The sequence below is a fragment of the Vicugna pacos genome, chromosome 29, assembly GCF_048564905.1.
Source record: "Vicugna pacos chromosome 29, VicPac4, whole genome shotgun sequence".
NCBI lineage: Eukaryota > Metazoa > Chordata > Mammalia > Artiodactyla > Camelidae > Vicugna > Vicugna pacos.
Window position 1 is genome coordinate 10,829,312 of NC_133015.1, and position 12,054 is coordinate 10,841,365.

Sequence of the window (12,054 nt, forward strand, 5' to 3'; positions counted from 1 at the left end):
TAACTGACCAGTCCCTTATTTTTGAAATATTCTCTAGGATTTTGAAAATACCTCTCCTGCAATCAAACTGCTCTTTTGCAACTCCTCTGCCGACCCTGACTGTCCTCCTTTGTTTAAGCTGTACATCTTGGTAGGCTTTGGGATTTCACTCTTTATTTTCTCTATATTGAATCTCTGCCTGAATAATACCATTCTGTGCCATGATTTTAAACAATCCAGACCTGATCTCTTTACAGAGGGACATTCGAGACATTTTTATAAATGCTTTGACAGAAGTAGGACCAGCTTAGTGAGAGTATAATCATGAAACAGGTTTTTTTCCTCTCCAATTGTTGCCTTCCACTGTGATCTTCCTAGCCACTTTCAGCTATTATACTAATTCAGCAAACTTCAGTTTAAAATTTAATCTCATGTCCAGTTTTATAATTGTTTCCTACCTGCTCCCAAAACTCTTGAGAAAGGAGATCTATCTAACAGCACTTTGGCGGCTCTCAGTGAACGTGAATATACTGGCACCTATTACTTCAGCTTTGGCTCTTTAGTCATCTATCTGGGCAACATAAAATTAGCAAAGAGCATTCCATTACACTCAAACACTCAGTTGCCCACTTGGCATTTCTCCTTGGCTATCTACTGGGTGTTTCAAAATTTATATGATCAAACTAGAACTCTTGATTTCCCAATCCCTCCCAGAAACCTGTTACTCTCTCAGTCTTTCACATCTCATCACATGTCACTATTATCCATCAAACTGGTCAAGACATGAAAATTATTTTTGATTCTTCTTTACCCTTCACCTACCCCCATGTCCAACCCAAAAGCAAGTCTATCATCTATTATATTTATTTTTAAATATGTATTCCAGACTCATCCATCTTTTCAGGATCTCCAGTGTCATCAACTTGGTCCACAACAGTACTCCTTACTTGACTATTGCAATAAGCCGCTAACTGGTCTCCCACTTCCATTCTTGTCCCCTAGAATTCACTCACCACATATTGAAGAATATAATCTCAATGTGAATCTCACTGTCACTACTCTCATAAATACTTCAATTGTCACCCACTGCATTCTGAACAAAATGAAAATCTTCACCATCTCCTAGACTTTACATGAGCCAGCTCTTACCCACCTCCTTGATCCCATATTGCTCCACTCCAGTCCCACAAGTCTTCTTTTTTTTGAAAGCTAGTTTTAACTTAGAGCCCTAATCCTCACTGTTCTCTTTCCCTGGAGCAGTTGATACCCGTATCTCGTCATAGCAACCTCTCACTTTTTTTCTTTCTTCTCTTTATGATTTAGGTCTCAGTTCAAAGAGTTCCATCCTGTGAAAACTTTCTTGGCCACCCAATCCACATTACTTTTCCCATATCCAGTCATTCTGTATCATATTGTGTAGCTTTAATTCTCTTCAGAACATTTATCACTATCTGAAACTATCTTCTTCATTTATTTCTTTGACTGTTGCTCCTCCCAGTAATACACCAGCTCCATGAGAAGGAGAACCTTGATGTTTGGCACAGATAATGGTGGGCATCCACAAGTTCCACTTTCTTCACCTCTTGGTTACATAGACTGTATTTCCTGCTTCCCTGGCAGCTAGATATGGCCACATGGTTAGTGACAGCCAATGGAATGTGGGCAGAAGTTTTCTGCAGTGCTTTCATGCCTGGCCTTTAAAACAGCCCAAGACCCTCCAGGAGTTCTCTCTCTTTCTCTTCAGCACCAAAACTGTTGTGAACAATCTAGTGGCAGACACTGAAGAACCACAATGGGCAGGAGTCATGATATCTGAATCAACATATAGAACACTAAACCCAAAAACTCATTTGATCTGCTACATGACTGAAAAAACAGCCTTGAATGCACTGTCACTAAGATTTTAGGGTTACTGATTACAGCAATTAGCCTACTTTGATTCACATATCTGTCTTGTTCATTGCAATATTCACAGCACCTTTAACAGTAGAATATAAAATACATTGAGTAACTGTATGAATAAATGACTGAATGTTTCATAACAACTTATATTTGCAAATTTGAGTAGCTTTTATGGCATATCCATGTATAATACATTTATCTTAGAAATTTTTAAGCATAGAACTCTTGGAAGATTGGTAGGTTTTTTTAGTAGCAACTTAGGACTAGTTAGAAAGGCTTAAATAAAGCAAAGATTTAGACAGAGTTATTAGATTAGTTTGAAAATGAACTGCACATTCTTCAACTCAGACAAAATATAGGATGTCTTCCAAGAGAAACTAGTAAGGAGATAGTTGACTCTCTTTTTCCTGAGAAAAAAAATTTTCCTTGTAAAAAAAGCTACAAAATTGCTATAATTATAGAAAATATCCCACTGACAGTCAGACTTTGTCTTTCTTTAAATCTTCTTCCAAATGAAAATCAATAGATTTCTTTCTTTGCAAGTTGGTAGTTAAAAAGTCAAGGTTAGATAGTCTTTTGGAGTTACAGAAAGTTGTAGAAGCCAGTGTTTTACAAAGCTGGTAACTGTAAATGGAAATTTTACCTCGTATTCTCAAAGGCATAGGGACAGAAGGTTGATTTGAAACTGAGACCCAGGTCCTCTAACACATCTTTTCATTTCAAGCCACTGTTGATTATGAAGATTTGACTTTTGCATAAAGTGACTACTTTGGCTTTTTCTCTTAGATTTGTTTGTTCACACTGAAAGAATTATCTACTTATCAATATTCTGAAAAATGCCACAACTGTTTCTGGCTAATTTATGAATTATTGACAAAAATTCAATGCTTTGTTCACTAGGCATAAAAGACCAGATAATAAATCTAAAATCTAAAATCTTTATATATCTACAAACTATTTCAGTTAATCAGGGAAAAAATTGTCTTTTCTTCTTTTCTCTATTATCCCTCTTATCAAATGTCACCTGGATATTTTGATTTTATCTCAATAATAGCATTCATTTTTGTCTCCTTATTTTATTACCATAGTTACAATTCTAATTAGGACTCTCATTATCTTTTGCTTGAGACTTTCTGTTATGTCCTTAAATTAACACTTGTAAGAGGTTGATGTTTCTTCATTGTTTAAGAAGAACCTTGCCATGCACACCCCCCATGGCCTCCTCAAGCTTTGGACAATTGTTGTATTAATTTATTCACTTAATTAGCAAAATTTTATTGAGCTCCTGTCCCTGAGCCAGGCACTATAGGTGTGGAGATGAACTCACTACCCAGCCAAGGGACAAATATTTATACAGCTTTATAAGTGCTAGAAACATAAGTCATAGGAATGTGAGCCCACAGCTTCAAGAACAAGAACAAAAACAAGTCTAAACAAACTTTAGACTTCCTAAAAGTATTGAAGACATTTCACTGGAAAGGTAACATTTTAGATAGATCTCAAAGAACCAGGAGACATTGATCAAATTAAAAAATGGCTGAAAACTGCACCTGAACTAAAAGCTTCAAGATAAAAAGTTAAAAAAAATTGCTAGTAGGACGAAAAATTATAAAAGTTTAGAACATTGGGAATTTAGGTTAATTGGGGAAGGGAAGGTGATGCGCTACAACATCTGACATCACATATATAGCCAGAAGATTCTTTATTTTCTGGCTGACTAAACAGGTGTCTTCATCTTTCTACACAGCTCCGCGAGCTTCCTTCCCAGATCTACCTTCCTGATCAAAGAAGCCTAGAAAATGCCTGAGGAAGAGTAATGGGAGGCAAGCCTAGAAAAAAGGGAGAACCAGATTGTAGAGGCTGACATTTCTCCTTATGAGATAATTTCAGTTTTATTCTTTAGGCAATAAGAAAGCCACAAAAGTTTTAAATAGTCAAATTTATGGAGAGGGAGGTAAACTAATGGTAAAACTAAGGAAGACTGGAGACCTATGTAAGGAAGGATTTTTAAAGCCCATTGCAATGATGAAGGGTCTAGACTAAGGCGATGGAAAAAGAAGGATGAAAAGAAGCAAAATTAAAGAGTGATCGCTGAAGCCAGAGAAGATGTAGAATCTACAGACTGTCAGCTAAATGAGGAAGCAGAATCCAAGATCACATCAAGTTGTACAAAATGATTAGCTCTGGGCTAATAGAGACAACATATTTAGAGAATATTAATTCAACAGTATTACAAGAGTAATATAGTAATACAAGAGTAATACAGTCAAAGAAAGTGATTGATTTCAAGACTAGGGGAAGGAGGTGGATAATAGGAATCATTTTTAGGCAAGTATCTGAAGTTTAACATGAAATAAACTACATGTTTTTATCAGGCAAGATAAAGGAAACCATGAAGAAACTTATCTTTTCATTAAGAAATACTCTTTAAAAATGATCAGAACTTAGTAATACATATAATATATTAAAATATTACTAAATTAAAAATTCTAAGTTTAAGCCAACACTTAAATAAAATTCTCAAATTAGCTTCCTTATTGCTGTAAACTGTTTGAAACTTCTATTACTCGTTGACTAATGCTGTGAACTCATTCTTAGGCATCTTATTGTATTTTGAAATCATGTTTCTTCTGACATGTACACCAAGTAACTATTGAGTTTTAGTGAATCTTCAGTGATAAGTATGAGTTTGTAACTGTTCTCTGTTAGAGTAAATTTTAGTTATTTGGACTAAATATGTTCAAGCTCAATAGAACCTTGGGGCTTGAAGCAATTTCTAAGTAATATCTTAAATGACTCTATCAATTACATTTAGTTCATTCTGACTCAAGTTTGCTTGAGTTTGACAGACAGCAAAATAGGTATTTCTGTCCTTTTCTTCCTCCAATGTCAAGTTAGGGAAAAAAGCTCTTAGAGTTTCAGGTATCTTGTTTATTTTTAAAGCACTCTCATAATAATTCCTTACACAATTACTTGATGAACAACTGCTATTCTAAAAATGAGTGTAAACTCTATGGCCCAGAGAACTTACAAAACATGAGGGTCCATTTCAACCTTTCAAGAGTTTTTACACTCCTTTATGGGGTTTATCATTCTATGTTTGAGGCAGACATACAATAGGCCAAGATGAAGTCTGGATATAAGAAATAAATTTTCTATGTTAACATTAACAGGCTAATTCCAAGAATAACCAAAGTTACTATGAGTTGTAGGCTCATGAATTTCTTTTAGCTATTATGTTGCACCACAGAATGAAGGGGTTACATAGGCAATGCCTGAAAACCTAGACTGTAAGCACAATGCTGCTTCTGAGCCAGAATGTGCTACTAACTTGCTCCTGTTTGTTAAATCTAGCACTAATCTAGCTCTGAATTTCCTTTCCTCCAATTGCTCAACAACACAGTCATCTACTCTGCATAGAACCCAAAGTTAGCACCTTTAAGTAGGTAACTCACAGTAAAAAAGAGAATCCAAATAAGATATGGAGACATGATACCTATTTCTGAGAAGTTCAATATCTACTTGGGGGTGGGGGGAGAAACCCACAGAATAGCTCAGGTGTAGCAATAAACAAAAAAATGATAAAATTTGACCTACCAAAAAAGTGCTTAAGGAAGACAGAGCAATCACTTTGCTTACTTAAGGATTAAGAATCAAGGAAGAATGTGAAAGGTGAGTTTTTCAAGTTAAAACTTGAATTACTTTAACCTAATCAAAATTTTATTCATTTTTTTTGCAGCCAATATAGAAAACACTACAAAATATAAATACAAATATACAAAAGCCACAATCCTACTAACTAGAGATAATAAGCATGTTCCTGTGTTCCTCTGCAGCTTTTGCTCCTATGATTGTGTAATTTCATACAGGCATAATCTTCGTTTCTGAGTGGATGGATGCTGTGGAATGCCTCCCAGATATCCCTTCAGCCCTAAGCATTCACTCCCCAGCTGCGGGGGGTGTTGAAAGTGTTAGCCCTCAGTTGAGTGGCTCTTTGAGAATCGCCCTCAAATAAAAATATCTTTATGACATTGGCTGAATCTCTTGTTCCAACCACGTTATATTCCTCAGCTCAGTACTGCTTCTCTTATTTCCCGAAAGGTGTTGATACAGAGCGCAGTCTTCACAAAACTTTGTTAGCAAATGTCTATCTGTTTCTCAGGAAACCTCACCTATTACACTCTTCAGATGATTTTTTTGTCACTGTTCCCCCACTTGAAAATATTTACTATCACTTCGCACTCTGGATTTAAAACTATGTGAAGTATTTTCAGGGACTTCATGATCATTTATCCTATGAACATACCATACTTTACTTAACCATTCCCTGAACATTTAAGGCAAAGAATTCAGGGCTTAAGATACAGAAAAGCTGTGGGAAAGGAAGAGTCTGACACGATGGCTGGGAGGTCAGATGGGCCAATGTGGAAAAGGAATGTGGATTTAACCTGACAAGAGCAGAGATTCTAAAGAGCAAGAATCGTAAGGTCAGAAATGCCACTGACAGTGGAACTCCAAGGAAGGATAAAATAGCTAGATTTAAAATAATGAAAGGTGAGCAAATTACCTGGGGGAAAAAACAAAAGAGCATTAGAGGAAAGTTGTTTCAGAGGATATAGGGGAACACAGTTCAGTGGAGAAACCCTGGAGGCAAGTGACTAGGTCTTCAACACCAACAAGCAGATGAGCGACAGTGGATGCCTGGGATAATGTGTTGGCTGTTAAGTTGGAAAGGTAGGCTCAAGAAACATAACAGACCGAAAAAGAAGAAGTATGTCAAAGCTTAGTGATGGATTAGATCTAGTGAGGAAAACAGAAAGGAAGAATAAAAATGACTATAAGATCCCTACCCTGGGGGACTAGGAGGAAGACAAAGCTTTTAATGTTAGTGGTGAAATTAGGATCGGGTGACTGTTGGTAGCAGAAGATGATTAACTTACCCTCCAATAGGTTAAATTATTGGTGTCAGAAGTTTCAAGAGAAGGTAATGTGTGGGCAGCTTGAATTACATAATGCAGAAAGAAGGAGGCTAAATATATTATATATATATATATAAAATATATATTTAAATCTGGGTAAGATGTGCAAAAAAAACCAAAAAAAAAGGTTTTAATTGAAGCAAAATACTAACAAGCATTATAGCAAGTAGTACACGTAAGTATGCAGGGCACTGGAGTTTTCTCAAAGCAGCAATTAGCATATTAACAGAAGTCTTATTTTTCTAAAAATTATATATCTATCTATATGTGTGTATATATTCACATGTATTTCCTCTAAGAATATTAAACTTGTAAATTTCCCCAGTAACCTTGAAAACCTGAAAGTATAAAATATCAAATTTCGTGGGACAATAATCACATCTTACATTTGTGGAGAAATAAGTACTTTATTCAGTCAATATGAAGTTTAATTTCTCATAATAACAAGAGTGTAGACTAATTTTCATAACTGGATGAGGTTTGCCATATTTGGATATATTCTCAAGGTATATTTGATGTTAAATATAAGAAGATTAGAATTATTTGATGAGTTAAAAATAATCAAATTCTTCTAGAGAATTAGCTTGGAATCTTAAATTTGCGTTATAATCAATTTAAGGATTACTCATTTTTTGAACCACTGTGAAAACAGTGCACCAGGGCATTAATAATTTACTAATACAATCCACTTTTCAGTGAGTATCTCTTCAACTTGCTGATGAAATATATTCATTCCTTACCTTCACAAAAAAATCTTCAACTTACTTCTGGGAACTCTTGTGGAAGACACAGAGTTCTCGGTTAGGAAATTTAGCACTGGCCTTCCTGGCTGATGGCGGTTGCCTTAAAATCCAACAGAGGGTCCCTTAGTTCTTCCCTTGCTTCTAAGATCCACTGACATAAGGATGACATTTGTGGTAAAGGTGCAATTTTACAATGTTCAAAAGCCACAAACAAGATGCCAAAGTGGTACCAGTGTCTCTGAAGCCTCACTGAATCTAAGGAACCTTATACTGTGCATAGAAACAGAAAAGACCCTTTCCTAGGCTGCCTCACATTTCATCACCTTGCCTCTTGAAGACTTGCTTTTGCCCCATAAAGTAATATCCCATAAAAATGTCCTTGTTTTCTTTTGTTTGCATTTAGAGCTTTGTTTCCCAAAGTCCTGGCACAAATTTACAGTCTCTGAGACAATGACCATGCTATCACTCCCACTATCTCTCTACTGCAGATGCCTCTTAGCTTTCTTTCCCTCAACAACCTTTATAAAAATGATTCAGAGGAGTGATGTCAGCAACATGGCTGGAGAAGACGCACCTCCTTGTATTCCCAGCCCCTCCTAACAACAACTTGGCATTCATCCATGGACAAAAGTGCCTCTGTGAGAGCTGTGGAGTACAGCACCACATACCAAGGGACCCAGGAAGAGTCTTGTCCATTCACGTGCCAGGTAACAGGCATACAGACCTCATCCCAGCTATGCGCCCCGCAGTGGCCTGAGTCCAGCACATCTTAGCTATGGTCCAGGAGCCCCTGAAGAACACTGCCTTAGACAACCACTTGCGGATGAGAGAACCTTTGTAAAAGTCTAGGTTTCCAGTGGAATTTCAACATATTACTGGAGAAAAAAAAAAAACAAGTTTGGATACATTGAACAGAGGAAGAGGAAGAGTCTAACTGTGCATTCAACAACCCTCCCTCAAGATAGCACATCTCAGGGCCAAGAAAGACCTTCCCAGCCCAAGATTTCTTCTGCAAGGAAAGTGAGAGGATATGAGTGAGTGCCCAGGTTTCCTAGCTGTGTGGGACATTATGAAGGAGGCTCATCTGGGCTGCATGTGAAAGAAGAGGCTGGGGGAGTGCAGATAGGACTCTTGAGGAAATTAAGGGGATGTGGATCCTACTAATTACACTGCAGACTCCATCTAGAAGCTCACTGATGAATTGCTAGGGTTACTTTGCCAAGAATTCCCCCAGCTGGCCCATGGGCATCTGCAGCCCTCTGACTGACTCCCCTACAGACACTCCATCCTGTAGCTGGCTCTCTGCACATGTTCATGATGGTAGAGAAAGTGAGCTTTGACAGATGACCAGTGAGCACTTGCAGAAAGATGGCCCAACCAGCAGTCAGTCCAGGGAGAGACTACAAGCAGAAGCAAAATAAAGATTGTCAGTACCTGGCCTGCTGTGTTGTGGGATTGAGAGAAGGCATATCAATTTAAGAATTCTGCCACAAAAGGAAGCAAGAAACTTGGAACAGGCATATGCATAGAAGATCTGAGAAAGCTTCAGAATCTGCAGCAGGGCTGACAAAAGATACTTCTCTCTTAAAAGCAGTTACTAAATACTGAAGGAGGTGACTATTGCTATGAAGCCAAAGACAGCTACACAAAAATTCAAGAAACATGAAAAATCAAAGAGACATGACACCATCAAAGGATCATAAAAATCTTCCAGTAACTGACACCAAAGGCATGGAGACCTATGATTTGCCTGATAAATAATTCAAAATAACTTTTTAAAGGAAGCTCAATAGGCTATAAGAAAACAAAACAAAACAAAAAGACAATTCAGTAAAATTAGGAAAACAATACATGAACAAAATGAGGAGTTAAACAAAGAGATAGAAATCATAAAAAAGAATCAAACAGAAATTCAGGAGACGAATTATACAATGAATAAAATGAAAATGCAATATCCCTGGGGTTCAAGGACGGTTCAACATACACAAATCGATCAAGGTAATATGCCACATTAATAGAATAAGAGATAAAAATCCTATAATCATCTCACTAAGTACAGAAAATGCACTTGACAAAATAGAGCACCTTTTCATAACAGAAACTCTTAACATGTAGAGGGAATGAACCTCAACATAATAAAGGCGTATATGACAAGCCCACAGCTGACCTCATACTCAGCAGTGAAGGGCTGAAACTTTTTTCTCTAAGATTAGGAACAAGAGAAGGGGGCTTGCTTTCCCCATTTCTATTCAACACAACACAGGAAATCCTAGCCAGAGCAATCAGGAAAGAAAAAGAAATCAAAGGCATACAAATCCAAAAGGAAGAAGAAAAATTCTGTTTGCAGATAACATAATCTTATATACAGACCATCTTAAAGACACCACACACACACACACACACACACACAACCCTGTTAAAATTAATCAACAAATTCAGTAAAGTTATAGGCTACAAAACCAACATACAAAAACTAGTTGAATTTCTATACACTAATAACAAAATTACATTATGATAAACCCATCATCATACACTGAAAATATCATAAGTTGAAAATGCATTTAATATGCCTAACCTGTCAAACATCATAGCGTAGCCAAGCCTACCTTAAATGTGCTCAGAACAGTTACATTAGCATTCAGTTGGGAAAAATCATCTAACACAAAGCTTATTTATAATAAAGTATTAAATAACTCATTGTACTAAACTGTACTAAAAATGTTTATAAATGGCTGTAGGGGTGAAGAATGGTTGTACGTGTGTTAATTGTTTACACTCATGATGATGTGTCTGGATGGGAGCTGTGGCTTGCCGCTACTGCCCAGCATCACAAGATAGTATTACACCACACGTTGCTAGCCTGAGAAAAGATCAAAATTCAAATTTGTAATATGGTTTCCACTGAACACATACTTATTTAGCGCCATTGTAAAGCTGAAAAATTATACGTCAAATCATTGTAATTCTATACCTGAAAAAGAAATAAAGAAAATGATACCATTTACAATAGTACCAAAAATAATAAAATATTTAGGAATTCATTTAACCAAAAAAATGAAAGATCTGTACATGGAAACAAGACTTTGAGAAAGAAACTGAAAAAGACACAAATAAATAAAATAATATCCTGGGTTCATGGATCAGAGGAAGTAATACTATTAAAATGTTTGTACTACTCAAAGACTTGTTGTATAATATTAAATATTCTATGACTTAGAATGATTTTCAACCCAGCTTGCAGGGCACAGTGAATTGAGAGGAGTTACTGTGATGCTTTAAAAAAAAAAAAAAAAAAAAAAAAGCTCTTCTAATTCTTTCTTTCAGGAAGGGACATGACATTTTGGTAAATTAGAAAGTAGAGGGTGCTGGTGCCATTCAGAAGATGTAAAACGCTTCACTTGGTACTAATGTACATAAACCAATTAGTTACTTGTCATGATGGGTGTTCCCTAAGGCAGTGCACTTTCTCCATTAGTATTTATATCTACATGCCATTACACATTGGGTAGCACTAAATAGATCAGACACGTTTGATGAGAGAGAATTACTCAAGGCATGTGCCATGAAGAAAAGAGATATTAGCAAACATTATTAGCATACAGGTGGAGTTGGATCACTTAGTTTCCAGTGAGATATTTATTTTTAAATGCCTGCTGAGAGTGCAACATTTAAAACTGATTCATTAACCCTTAGAGAAGAAGTTATTTCTTTACTGATTGGTAAATATTTTTGCCTAGTGACATGATCATGACAGTTTTGTAAGAGGCCATCTCTCCCTACCCTTCCCTGAATACCCTGCCTTCCTCAGCTGGAAAATTCAAAGGTCTCTTCTATTTGGAAAGTATTACTAATATATTAAGAGAAACTTTAACTAAAGGATCCCAGATATAAAGCCAATCATATCCCTTCACATCATAGGCTTAGGGCGTACATCTGAAATGAAAGCAAGACTATATATTATTATTTTATGTTATTTGCCTCTAAATATATTTTTTCCTCTCCCTCTTCCTCTCCCCCCACCTCTGTCTCTGTCTCCACCTTAAGATTGTGAATATTCATATCTATTAAAAGATAATCTAGTTTCAACTTGGCTCTTTTCAAATATATGTTCTATTTAAAAAGCTATTAAATTTTGATGCATCAGATTTCACAGTGAAATTATTAAAGTACAATCTGCCTCATTCACCAGGTTTGCAGAAAATATTTATGAGTGTCTCATATATTCAAAGTATTAAAAGTTATCAGAGAGTCCATCTTTGGGCTAGCTCCCATAGGGTTCATATTTTGTTTAGAATGTGCCACACTGTGTGTCATTTACATCTATGTAAGTCTCTGCTCATAATTATTCACAACGCATTTTCAGGCCAAGTAGATTAAACCTGTATATGTAACTCTGAAACAATGAAATGCTAAAGCCTTGAATCAGAGTTAATTACAGTTATTTGTTTCAA